The sequence below is a fragment of the Natator depressus genome, chromosome 11 (assembly GCF_965152275.1).
Source record: "Natator depressus isolate rNatDep1 chromosome 11, rNatDep2.hap1, whole genome shotgun sequence".
NCBI lineage: Eukaryota > Metazoa > Chordata > Testudines > Cheloniidae > Natator > Natator depressus.
This window is the reverse complement of record NC_134244.1, coordinates 50,340,780-50,354,681: the sequence shown is the minus strand read 5'-3', so window position 1 is coordinate 50,354,681 and position 13,902 is coordinate 50,340,780. Positions and strand designations below refer to the sequence as shown.

General features: G+C 39.4%; 1 protein-coding gene across 7 annotated transcripts in view; it reads right to left on the bottom strand.

Moving 5' to 3' along the window:
- GULP1 (GULP PTB domain containing engulfment adaptor 1) overlaps positions 1 to 13,902 on the bottom strand; it is a 277,029-nt gene that overhangs the window by 256,431 nt on the left and 6,696 nt on the right. For 2 of the 7 annotated variants that reach the window (XM_074967752.1, XM_074967757.1), the window contains exon 2: positions 9,346 to 9,419. The exons of 4 other annotated variants lie outside the window; for them this stretch is intronic. The gene's annotated coding sequence lies outside the window, so the exon portion shown is untranslated. Of the gene's footprint in view, positions 1 to 9,345; positions 9,420 to 13,477; positions 13,496 to 13,902 lie in introns of those variants that run through there. One more of the 7 variants, XM_074967753.1, reaches the window with a different exon arrangement.

Sequence of the window (13,902 nt, the reverse complement as noted above, 5' to 3'; positions counted from 1 at the left end):
GTTCCCATTAGCCTGGCAAGTCAGTGTGCAGTGATGCTCTTCTCCTTCTTGGTTTGATGGACCCCATCTCTTCCTTATCTACTGAAATATTCCCTGCCACAGGTTCTGAAACATGTAAGTTTCGTAATCAGGATATACCGAAAAAACAACAAAACTATTTGCCAGCTTAACTAATTATTTGTATTTATATCTCTATCCACTCTACCTTACACAAATACCAGCAATGACTTGTGTTTTCCAATTTATCTCTGACAAACACCCCTATGAAGCCAATTATTGGATTATGGTATCATAATCAAGTAGTATCTAGAAAGCCTGAAGCACACATTCCTCACAGCTACCACAAGAAACAGTATGTGACAAATGACGGGTTAAATATAGTTTCCACAGAACTTTTTTTCTCCCAAAATATTTGCCAAAAGCCACCAGATGAACCCAAAATCTGGAAAGCCTTTTGCTCCAGCCAATCCACTACTGTTTTCCACAACTGGGACTGTTAGAACTTTATAATGTTCCTTTGTATCGAGGTATATTCACTGACATACCTAGAAGATTTTTTTCCTGCCAGTGGATGTGCCCAGTCCGTTGATTGTGAGACTTCATAACTTTATCATCATCCTAAAGTAGCTCCTTCAAAACTCAGTCTGAGTGCAAATGGAATTTTCTTGGATGAAATAATAACTGAGATTATCTCAACATTTAAACCAGGGGTAGGCAACCTATGGCACACGTGCCAAAGGTGGCATGTGAGCTGATTTTCAGTGGCACTGACACTGCCTGGGTCCTGGCCACCAGTCCGGGGGGCTCTGAATTTTAATTTAATTTTAAATGATGCTTCTTAAACATTTTAAAAACCTTATTTACTTTACATACAACAATAGTTTAGTTATATATTATAGACTTCTAGAAAGAGACCTTCTAAAAACGTTAATATATATTACTGGCACACAAAACCTTAAATTAGAGTGAATAAATGAAGACTAGCCACACCACTTCTGAAAGGTTGCCGACCCCTGATTTAAACAGTTCAGTTTGTCATTAGCATGATAGATTCCAGTCTTTGTATTTTCCTAGTATATTTTCATTTGAATCTCACAATACAACCTCCACAATATGTTCCAGTTGTATTTCTTCACACATTTTAACCCCTAACACATGCTGAGTTTCAGAGCCAAAATAAATAAAAGTATGTGATTTCCCAGGCCTGATTCTGTACTAACTCACCCCTTTGTGCCAGAATGCACGAGAACAGACTGGAAGTGATTTACACCCATCTTTCACAGGTGTAAATGATTATACTAGGTACAAGGCAGTGGCGAAGCGGGCCCTCTTTGACTTTATATATACAGCATAGCTAATACCTCAATTACTGGTAATTTCTTACCACCGTATACTGTTAATTTCAATTTGTTTTTGTCTCTTCTGTCACAGATGTATTCAAAATTTTGTGGTGTACCGATTGTGTCAGTAAATCGATGTGATTCCTATGAATGACAAACTTACTTGTTGTATGCAGTGTTTAGCTGTGTCAATCCCAGAATATTAGAGAGACAAAGTGGATGAGGGAATATCTTGTATTGAACCAACTTCTCCTGGTGAGAAAGACAAACTTTTGAGCCACAGAGACGACTTCTTCAGGTCTAGGAAAGGTACTCCATGCAGTATTCAGCTGTGATGCTTGAAGTACCTTTCCCAGACTTGAAGAAGTCTCTGTGGCTCAAAAGCTTGTCTCTCTCACCAACAGAAGTTGGTCCAATATAAGATATTACCTCACTCACTTTGTCTGTAAGCTTAATTGTGACAGTCTCCATTGAATTCCAAAATTGCTTTCCAGTCTTCATTTTCCTCGGTCTCAATGCAGGTCATTCTTCTAATAAACAAAGCACTTGTTTCATTAGTTTTTATAACTGTATGCACTTTAATTGCTTTGCAGATTTATCAGAATAGATCTGTTACAGTTGCTGAAGTATTTCCTAAATGTTGGACAGCCATTTTTGGGATGCTGTCAGACACCAGTTATGGCCTTGGACCTACAAATGCTTAAGCATATATAGTCCCACGGAGCTCAATAGGACTACTCATGTGCGTAAAGTTACTCATGTGCTGTAGGGTTGAAAGGACTGAGACTATGCTCTCTGGCTCTTCTAAATTTTTAAAGAAATGTACTCTTTCTGAAAACTGTTCTATGAATGTTTGGTTCATTGTTTTAAAATAACATAAGTTTTAATATTCATGTGGTCTCTAAAGCTCCCTTATTTCTACTACAAGGGGTTTAATCACCTGTCACAAATTCCTGCTTAAAGGCAACCTGCAAAATATTTTTAAATTGGGCTTGTGACCAATGTTCCCTCTAATTTTTGACAAGCCGTGTGTGCAAAAAATTTCTTCTGTGCAAATTTTTGCGCCTTGTGCAAATTTTGGTGCGTGCGGTGTTTCACCATGTGCGTGGGGTTTAGGATCTGTGTGCATGTGCACAGCTTATAGGGAACAGTGCTTGTGACTTCTGCTTCAAAGAGACCAAAAAACCCTTTGTTATTAAAAAACAAAACAAAACAAAAAACCAGCCTCCCCACAAAGGGTTTTCTGTTGGTGATGGTGGTGCTGGGAAGGAAGTGGGAAGAAGGGCTTAGATATATCAGCTCTGGTATTCCCTGATTTTGCTGGAAGTCTGAGGATGTATATTGTTAGCTCTCACATCTTATTTGAAGGGGCAGGAGATTTGTGCTAAATCCTTAATAAAGCTTTCTTTCTTCAAACTGTTAATTTGTCAATAATGTTGAACAAGTGCAGAAGGGGAAGGAGTTTAAAGTAGTCAGAATACAAATCCCTTCTCTCATTTGCTCAACTTTCACTCTCTTGGCTCTTGGGAGATAGTCACTTTTTCTACTTCTTCACGCAACCAAGAGTCTTCTAGGCTAGACCAGAGCTGACTCTGAGATATAAAAAACAAAGGAAAAGTTTTTTGGGAGAATGAAGAAAAGAAAAGCACACTTTTCTGGGCCTTCTTTGTACGCCATAAAGAAGCAAAAGCTCTGCATTTCAGGAAATCCATAAGGAATTTTAAGGATATTATGTGTTATTATATAGCATTCCTATAGGATCACTAGTTTCAAGTTTGGCTCTGTGTTTTATTGAAACTTGGCAAGTGTACCTCCTCACCCCTTTCTGAGTGCATTTAAGTAGTCACAAAAATCCAGACTGATGTTTTCTTGTCATAGAGGAAGTGTGTTGACTAACTTTGGGCAGGGAGAGTAGAAGGGGAGGGAATCTAATTTCAGCAAGCAGAGCTGAAGGAGGGGACACAGAAGAGCGGAAGAACTGGATCCAAGATATAATGCTCCTTCCTCTCCTTGACCTGTGTGGAAATTGCTGCACTGGTTAGGTCTCTAATATAGCAGAAAAGATGTAATGAGATCCTATTGATGGAACCTGAGACAAGACAAATTCAGACTAGAATTAAAGCACACATGTTCAGCATTGAAGTAATTAACCCCTGGAACATCTTGTCTAGGAATGTCTTTATATCAGGACTGGATCTTCCTGCTAGATATGTTCTAGCACAAGCAGAAGTTATGGGTTTGATGTAGAAATTATTGGGTAAGGTTTTATGGCCTGTGTTACCTAGGAAGTCATCCTAAATTATCATAATGGTGCTTTCTGACTGACATTTATCAGTCTATTAATTATTTAATTGATTACTAAGAAACACTTCAAGAAAAAGGGCATGGAGAGGAGTGAAGTTAAAATTTCAGCCAAAAGGAGTTGGGTGGGGGTGGAAGGGGGAGAGACAGAACAGAGATCCCTGGGTAACACCCATTTCTCTGAGAAGGCATCAGGAGTCAATGAATGCCATCCAAAAGAATTCTGGACTGATGTGTGTATGTGTGGGGCCAAGGAAAATGGCCCCACAGTCAGAAAGAGACTCCCCATGGCCAGTCTTCCTGCTCCTGGACTTATAAGTAACAATGAGGGGAAGAGGTTCATGAAGATAACCTCTGGACTTGTTGGGGTCACCAAAAATAAAAAGGTGTGGGGGAAAGTGCAGCCAAAACCTAAGGAGGCAGGTTCTGTAGTAGGCAGAAGAGATTTGTGCACCTGGGTCTCACTGCAAGAAAGGCAAGTGCTGAGGGAATCCATGAACTGTGCCAGCAACACACGTGTGCTCATGGTTCCATGAAGTACTCAACCACTTACTCCCCAAGCCGGTCATGGAACCAGGGTGGAGTATAGGCTCAGAAACCAGGACCAGAGTGGTTCTGGATACAGAGGCTTATCTCATCTGCTTCAGAGGGCCAGTACACCTGACCACACCTTGTTAGTGCAGGAATAACACAGGATGGTACAAATGATCTTCTCTGTCTCTCCTGTTGAGGATTCTGTGAATGCACTATTCACACGACTGATAAGGTACCCTTTAGTTTTATTCAGCCTGTCCATTTTAAAATTCTAGTTCAAAATTTCTTCTAGTCACACTTCAGAGTTCATTCCCCACACAATGCATATACCTCTCATCTATATCAGTCCTATCTCGCTTCCTCCATCTGGTTGTGAATAACATGTATTTATAAAAGTGTTGCATCTGTTTCTCCAGTTTTTTAGTACCTATATTTCTCTCATCTTCCCTTAGAGGTCCAAAAGAAATCAAGTTACAGAAAATATTTTGCAAATTTTTTGTATGTGAAAAAACTAAAATTGGATTCAGGACATCCTAAGAGAAAATAAGAATCTGGGGGGAGGGAGAAATCTAGCCTTAAAAATGTTCCTTTGAAATTGCTCACACAAATGTTTCAATCTTTTTCTAATCTAAAATTGTTTTTAACCTTTTATTAACAGTATAAGTTATTTAAGCCTTTGGAGACTGGCAATATAAATACAATTGCCTCCATTTTTCCCCACTGAGAATTTAATGTATAATATGTACTTTATATTGCATTTAGGATTAATGCTATATATTACACAAACATACCCGCAGCCATATTCTTCTATGCTACCATGGCATCCTGGTTACAGTTAACAAAACAAAATCAGTATGACAACTTATGCAGATGTCTGAAAACAGCATGGTAGCTGCTGACAGCAATGTTGTCCTCCCAGTGAACACAGGACTGGCAGAGCAGGCACATAGTGCGTGCAATGTGACAGGACTAATGTAGTTATATTTTAAAAAGTAACATTCTACACTGTTATTTTGATACATTTATCCATCCATCCCACCCACACAGACAATGTCACTAATGAGTTAACAGCATACCCACTCTGCCAGCCAATACAGAAGCACAGTGTGACAGATTTGGCAATTTCCTGCAATATCTGTGTGAGATTTTACTTTATTAAGTTTAGGTATCACTGAGGGCAGGGATGGTACAGCAGAACCTCACAGTTATGAACCTCAGAGTTATGAACTGACTGGTCAACCATACACCTCATTTGGAACTGGAAGTACACAATCAGGCAGCAGCAGAGACCCCCATCCCCCACCCCGCCAAAAAAGCAAATACAGTACAGTTCTGTGTTAAATGTAAACTACTGAAAAAATAAAGGGGAAGTTTAAAAAAAGATTCGACACGGTAAGGAAACTGTTTCTGTGCTAATTTCATTTAAATTAAGATGGTTACAAGCAGCATTTTTCTTCTGCATTGTAAAGTTTCAAAGCTGTATTAAGTCAATGTTCAGTTGTAAACTTTTGAAAGAACCATCATAACATTTTTTTCAGAGTTATGAAAAACCTCCATTCCTGAGAGGTTCGTAACTCTGAGGTTCTACAGTATATAATTCCATGTGGGAGAGTGATCACGACTCTGCAGGAACTACCAACAATGGGGATGATTGGGTAAATTCACTTGGGTTGTAACACCTGCAGAAAGATATCACTACCTGGAGAGGCTCACAGGTACTAGTTCTAACTGGATTCTCCTGAGACCCAGCAGACAAAGCAAGGATTTGGGGATAAATAATCTGAGTTTAAACTGATTCAGGGCCTTCTTTCTGAGCTAGCAAATGGATAGAAGCTTCTGCACTCGAGGGGGCCCAAATCCTTCCTAAGGGGAAGGAGAGAGATGCAGGTCTCTGCCCAGAAGAGGTAACAGCTGAGGAGCCTAGAATGGGTTCCCTTGCTGGACCACAGAGGGGAAATAAAGGGGCAATTGCTCCGAACTGGGACACACAGCCATCACCAATGTGACTCTAAAGAATGGCCTATCAACAATTTCTGTTATAGTAGTCTCTGTTGGAAACCAAAATTTAGATCTGTTGGATTAGCGCGGCTTTCATAGAGATTGAAACTCAATCCCTGAATTTTCCAAACTTGCAGATTTGTAATTCTGTGGCCATGACACTCTTAAATCACCCCAGTTAGAACCTCCAAAACAGAGATTAACTGACCTCAGCAAATTGATCTTATTTTCATATGCTTACACTGCTGATATAGTTTATTCTCCTTTAATAAGACAACTGCAATGCTAGTTAATATGATTCAGCCTCAATAACATTAGTATTCATTATGTACGAAATTCTGAATGCAGTCTGTATAGATGTATGAAGGAAAATAATTCAAGGTTCCATAACAAGGACAAGAGATATGTGAATGTGGAAATATTTACAGAGAAGAAACAGAACAAATAGCAACTGTAAAAGGTAGATCAAATGAACCCGCAGTGACATATTTGTGATAATATTGCAGAGTATAAATAGTGTGGTCAAATGAAATACAACTTGAAAATAAAGCATAATTTTGATAGAAGTCTGAACAATTATACAAGTGAAGTAAATTCTTTTATTAGTCAGAAAGGAGTAGTTCCATAGTTATTTTGGATATTAAAATGTAAATCTAAACATGATAGTAACAGAGCAGTATACTAGTTACATATACTCAGGAATGCAGAGAAACAATTTAAATGCTCAGAGAAATACATGAATGTCTCCTGCATATACATTTACATGGTCCAGTTGTTATGGCACTGCATATATAGTCCAGTGGTCACGGCACGAGCTTAGGACTTAGAAAACCCAGATTCAGTTCTCTGGTCAATCAGACTTCCTATGTGACCTTGGGCAAGTCACCTAGGAATAGACACACAAAGGAGACTTACACATTACACACTGCAATGCTGAGTTAAGGCACCCTACCAGTGGAATCCACAGCCCTGAATTTGGCACTAAGGCTCCCTATACAATGCATAGGGAGAGTTAGGTGCCTAAGAATGGGATTCACAAAAGCCAGCAAGCTCACTGAGGAGTCACCTAAGCTAGGCAACAGGAAATGCAGAGGAGATGGGCGTAACCTAAGCCTTGCCTCACAAAGGGGCATCTATCTCTGGGCCAGCTAAGTAATACTAGGATACTTAACTCCCTTTATGGATCTAGCCTCTAGTCTCTCTGTGCCTCAGTTCCCCATCTGTACAATGAGGACAATAGCACTACCCTACCTCACTGTGGGGTGGGAGGCAGAATTAAAGAATTAAAATATATTAAAGATTGTGAGATGCTCAAATAGTACAGTGATGGGGGGGGGGGCCATAAGTAGCTCAGACAGATAGATAAATGGACAAGTCACTTATGGAAAGCAATGCTAATAAGTCTATACATTACAACAATTTTGTGCCACGATAGCCGTTTAGATTCTTAGGCCTTTTTTCTGCCCTGCAACATGTACAGGTGCAGTCCATGGCATTGCTAGTTACAATGTTTTCATGTGCATAACACTCCGGGTCAAATTCCACCACGTTAGATCACTGTGAATCTCAAGGATTATAAGCACTCTTCATTATTTGTATTGTGGTAGTGCTCAAGGACCCCATTGTGGTAGGCACTGTTAAACCAGGTAAGAAAAAGAAGGCTCCTGCCTGCAATAGCTTACTGCGTAAATGAGCATTGACTCCAATGGAGTTATTGTGGATTTACACCAGCATAGCCAAGAGCAAACCTTTGCCCTTGATAGAATCTTATGAAAGGCAGTTTTCACAGATACAATAAATTCAATTCAATGTGGGATCATAACACTCAGACATGAGAAGGGGATAAAACAAGTAACAGCAAGCCATGCAAAGATGAGATACAAAACCACGAGTGAAATTAATTTGTGTTACATAGGAGTTTAGGGGAAAAGGAGTAACACATGTTTTAGGGGCTTGTTAATGCTCTATTGCAATTTTGTCACTTGGTTTTTCTAATGATTACATGTAATAAACCAGGCACTGTCAGTTGTTGAGGATATTTTCATAGTTTAATTAATTTAATTATTTTTCAGAACGTCAAACAAAATACAAAATCTGACCAGTAGTACCTGGGACTATGTAGAAGTCGTATGGATTCACTTTCAACATACCCCAGGTGGATAGCCTAGCATCGCAAAGGAGCAAAGTTCTTAGCCTTGGGCCGGATTGTCTTCTGTGCAGGAATAACCACTCCCTTAACCCACACACTGTTCAGGATCATGCAGATGCCCCTTGATTCCTCTGCTGCCTGGTTCCCACTGGCCCTAGAGAGCACCATTTTTGCAAGACCAATACTTCCTGTGAGCGCCTCTGCCCCCTCCCACCCTTCATGGGTGCAGTTTCCCCTCCATATGGATGCTGAGAGGATCATGGGCTTTAAGAGAAGTCAAGTCATTTGGTATCTGAGAGGTTCTCAAGCTTTTTACTTCACTAAAATTAATCCTGCTGGCTCATTAAAGTAACACATGTACACCTGATATCCCCCCCCACCCCACCCCGAATACAGCTCAGTGAGCTGCAACCCAACTGAACTAGAGAAATACCATCATGAAGTTTCTGATAAGTGTGCAATACTGTGAGCCTGATGGGAGTGAACTTGAAGAAAACAGTGGTAAAGGATGTTTAAAGGAAGACAAAGCAATATCACCCAGAGCATCACAAATACTATTTATCCCTATTTAAGTATCACTTAATCAACTGCAGGTATCTTAATTAAATAGAATTATCATCCTTGTTAAGCAGCAGTCCTTGGTAATGTCATTGGGTTTAATTCAGTTTGCGAAGATATCCCATTTAAGTGTGTCCCAATTAAGTGGAAGGTGATAGGAATTGATTGGATTATGAACAGTACAACCATTGTACATAAGATTAACAGTATGGTAATAGTAATAAGAGGAAAGTTTAAAAGAGGTTAATCTTGAATCAGATTAGACCCTGCTAAGCATGTGCTGCAATGCAGCATGATTTGGGGTAGCAGAAAATAAAACTAGTGGGAAAATTCATGGGGGCTGAAAGTAGAACAAGAACAAATAAAAACATAAATCAGCATGTCTAAGTGTGCATAGCAACCACCAGCAGGATGGAACAAACTCCTCCACCCCTCACCAGAAAAGCAGGAGTGCCGTTAACATACCATTCAGGTTTACCCCAGCATCATGTTTGCAGGTCTATGTCCTTGAACAGAGAAGAGTCAGCACTGATGATTAACTGGAGATAAGAAAAAGGTTAAATTATCTACAATGATACATAAAATACCCAGGGCTTTTGATAATTTACAACTGTTTGGATGGGCATAGATGATGTAGGTGGGCTGCTGTGATGAGAAACAACAACACACCTCATTAAGACTCTTTAGAACTGCAAGTTAAACTCTGACCTATATACTGTAAGGGTCTGAGGGTATATTTATGCTAGGAGATTTTGTATACATTTCCAGGCAATGTTGCTGTTTCTCAGTAACAATACAGCTGCCCTGTTGCTGGGAAAAACAGGTACCATTTTTTCCTAGAGTAGGCAAGACCTATGATAACAAAACTTGTCCTAACGTGACACTCCTTCACCTACAAACAAACAATACTTTGTTTAAAATAGACAGGACTGATCTAGTTTACCAAGATAGGACTCTTATTAGGCAACTTCCATGATCAAAATATAACAGCTCACAAGGGGGGAGTCACTGACTTACAAAATCTTGCTGGGTGGGCCTGGGTACCAGAGAAGGTCCTGTTTATTTTAATACATTCATGTTTTGATTTGCATTTTCTAAATATACTTTAAACACTCTTAGAAAAACAATACTTTCACAAATTAGCACAATACCACAAAGGATGCTGCCAGGCATTGACCCCAAAACTTCATTCAACATCCAAGTCACTCTCTCAAAAGAATCTGGAAAAAGATAAGCCTTGGAATGTTCCCCAACATTCATCAAACCTGAGCTCTGGCACAGGAGGGCACATTAACAAATTAAATAGCTGCAGACATCCTGCCATTTGCCCTCCCCCAAGAACACCCTATTTCTATTCTCATTTAAACCAGTTCTCATTTAAACCTATTGCTATTCAGTGCCTCAGCTGCCTGATACTGCCACAGAGCCACACGCAGGGAAAGGGATCTCTAAGATAGGCAATTCCCTGAATATTTAGGGCTTTAGAAATTAACAACAACATTTGAAATTTCACTCAGTATAATCTGGTAGCCAGGGCAGATAATGGAGTACAGGGATAGAGTATTCCTACAGAAAATCCTATTTAGTGAACCAGCAGCTACATTCTCCACTGTATACAATTTTCCAGGTGGTCTTAAGGTGTAGGCCCCCTCTAGAACAAAACAGAAGTCCAACCTGGCTGTGGGAAAGGCACTAGTAAGTACGACAATGTTCACATCTGAAATAAAAAAAGCAACAAGTCTTTTCCACTCTTAAATAGCAGCAATCTTAGAATCCATCACATTCTGGTAGTGCCTAAATAAGAAGTGATAAGAGACCCCCAATCAGAGGCACTGTACACACACACACAGACACATGTACACACACTAGCAGAGAGTCCCTATCCCAAAGATCTTACAACTGAAGTAGATAAAACAATAGATAAACAAAATAAACAATTTGTCAACAGTACAAAATGCATATGTTACTACTTCTCCACATTTTCCACATCCTCTCTGAATACCTCTCTTCCCAACCTTCCCTCTAGCAAGCTCCTACAGCCAACCTGCTGCAGCATCCTTATTCCTCCATTTAGCAAGTGGCAGGCACCTTCTTAATAATGGTGTGAGACAAGCCTCATTTTTCATGGTTGCTTTCCCTTTACCTTTGTCTTTTCTGGATGAAACCTCAACCAGCTAGCCAATATCCAATCCCAAGGCCGATCCTAGACACTTGGCAAGTTGCTTTACGATCCAGGATGAGTCACAAAGGAAGAAGACAGAGAGGCCTCTTTTTCTGCACATCAACATGAAAGGGGCTAACTATTCTCTTCAGACCATTTTCAACAGTAAACGCTACCAGACCTTTGTACAGTTTGACTCATCTAGCATATTGATTATAAACAAAAGTTAAACTCTATTTATACATGATCATTAGGTATTTTTTAAACAGAAGGTTACTAGTTATGGAATTAATGTTCCCTCCAATAACATTAATTTCTTTCCCTCTGTCTCTTGTGGATCAGCATGCACATATCTGACAGTTAGAGGGACATATCCTTACTCTGTGAAGCATGGTTAGTGCTTAACCCATATGTGGTCTACAGCTGAATGTGTGCCCCCTGCAGTGTGCCACATTTTAGCTTCTAGGTACAGAACAAGGAGTCCCGCTAAAAATTTTTTCATCAGACATAACAGCAAAGCCACAGCAGAAGTTCATCCATGTTTGTTGTAACACTTCTTTAAAGAAGATAGCTATACAGTGCTTTAGTTAGCAAGTGATACATGTTCTCTTGTTCTGTACACATAACTATCTTAAAGCTCACAAAGTGTGACAGCATTTGAGATTTTATTGGCCAAAGGGAAGTTCTGAATAATGAAGGGATGACCCATGATCCAATACGTTTTCCAGAGGTGCCACGAACATTGCGCGCACTCACACAAAAAACTGCTTCTAAGTTCAAGTCTCTTTACCTGCATAAACTAGTCATCCAATAACATCAGCTTTTCTCCCTCTGACTTTTCTACATCTCAGTGTGTACTTTCGACAAGTAAAAGCCAAAGATACACCAAAAAATTACAGACAACTCCTGTCAATTACCCATTTTTGCACACACACAAGTGCATATCCTTTAATAGTTAGGTGCAACTGAGCAAGTCATGAATACAGTTTCAACTGAAGTTCAAATCTCCATCATGATAAAGGTCTCTTTTCACCTGGTCTCTAATTTCTGCACTGGTATTTTCCCCACAATCCTTGAGCGGAATGTAGAGTTTTATATCCCCTGTATCATCAGCAAGGCCTGAAGCTTGCAGAAGATAAAGAGTCCAGTTTAGCCCACTGTTCCTCGTGGAACTTCCCATTTGCCTCTCTCAAACTTCTGTGCTTCTATTCAGCCTTGGAGAAATGTCTATTTCTGATGCACCGGAAAGCTCCCTAGTGTCCTTTCTAAGCCAGGTTGTTTTCTGAAAGATGCGCTCTTGTGACCATTGTAATTGGAGCCAAATGTTGAGCTCCAATCTCCAAATTTTGGGATCAGTTTTTGTCTTGCAGTCACAGTTACAAGTGGGACTGTATTTACATGAGCCCCCATAGCTGAGCAAGAAAAGCCTGGCATGATTCAGACAACTGGGAAATTACAGAGGGGTTTTATTAGAATGCAGGCTGGTTGTGATTTAATGGGGGCGCCAACATTTCTAAATGACTGTGTGAAAAAAGGCATGAGTATTCCGGTCACTTCCTAATTATGGACTTTGGTTCCACATCTGCACCCAATCTTGATTTTCATGTCATCAGCAGCAAACACTACTGGTTTAACTTAATGCATAAATTACCCAAATAAATAATATCCAATAAATTAATACTTAAGTAATAGTAGTAACAAGCACTTTAGCTACAAAAGTGTGGGGAATGCACTGGTACTGGAATTTCATATGAAATGTTTCACCCATGGATGATTGATCTGGAAATTCTCTCAAAACATTAAAGTTATACATGCTAATGTTGTGATTTATTACTGTTGATATATTGCATTTTCACACCACAACACATGGCAGAAGCAGTTATGCAGCAACCAATTAACTGCAATTACTGTATGGTACTGAGAGATAAGAGTATTAGTATCAGTTCCAGCTGCAAAATTTGTTGAAAAAAAGTCTTTCCGCCATCCTAAATGTATTTGCTCAACATGATAAATTTGATATTAATACTGCAGTAAAGCATATAAAATTGGTATTGCAATTTGTAGCCTGCTCCCTTCAAGAGAGAGATCATGACTAAACTCAGATGCTAAAGATCTTTCTGTTTACAAACCTACAACACACTCACCTCTAAAGCTTGCACATATGAAACAGATTAAGGGGCACAGCTGTGGGCTTTCGGTCTCTCAAACTACCATTTATGTTAGCTATATATCCACCTACTCCCATATGCTGACTTGGTTAAGCATTCAGTATTATAAAAAAACATATGTACTTTACCTCCTGCTACATTTATTGCTTAATTTTAATGACCCACTTTGATATTATTTTAGAATCTTTGCTTATTTTAAAATGGGTATGATTTGCAACACAAAGAGACCTTACATTACTGGTAAATTACCAGTGAATTTGACACTTACCTGCTGCTTAGACTCTCCACTGGAATGTACACTGCAGCTAAAGGTCCAAAGTTCTATCCCTATTTCACCTCACATGGTCGGAGGAAGAAAAGGGAGGTAGCTACACTATTTCTGAAAACCACTATATCTAGCATTGAATATGAAGTGATTTCAGTGCTACATTCAACAGGTACACTGCCATTTAGTTAGAGCTATCCTACAACCAACATGTACCTCAAATCAGAATTTAAATATAGATGAAAGTGAAATACTTTGACAATATCTTCTCATTTAATAATAAATCTTATTTCAGCAAAAGCTCACCCACAGTGATACCATCCCTTGTAATCTTATTGCTAATCTCACAATATTTGTTTTTCTTAGAGCCCCAGGGCCTGGAATCTTGTATTTATGTGAGAATCTCAGTCCTTATATTTAAAAAAGTG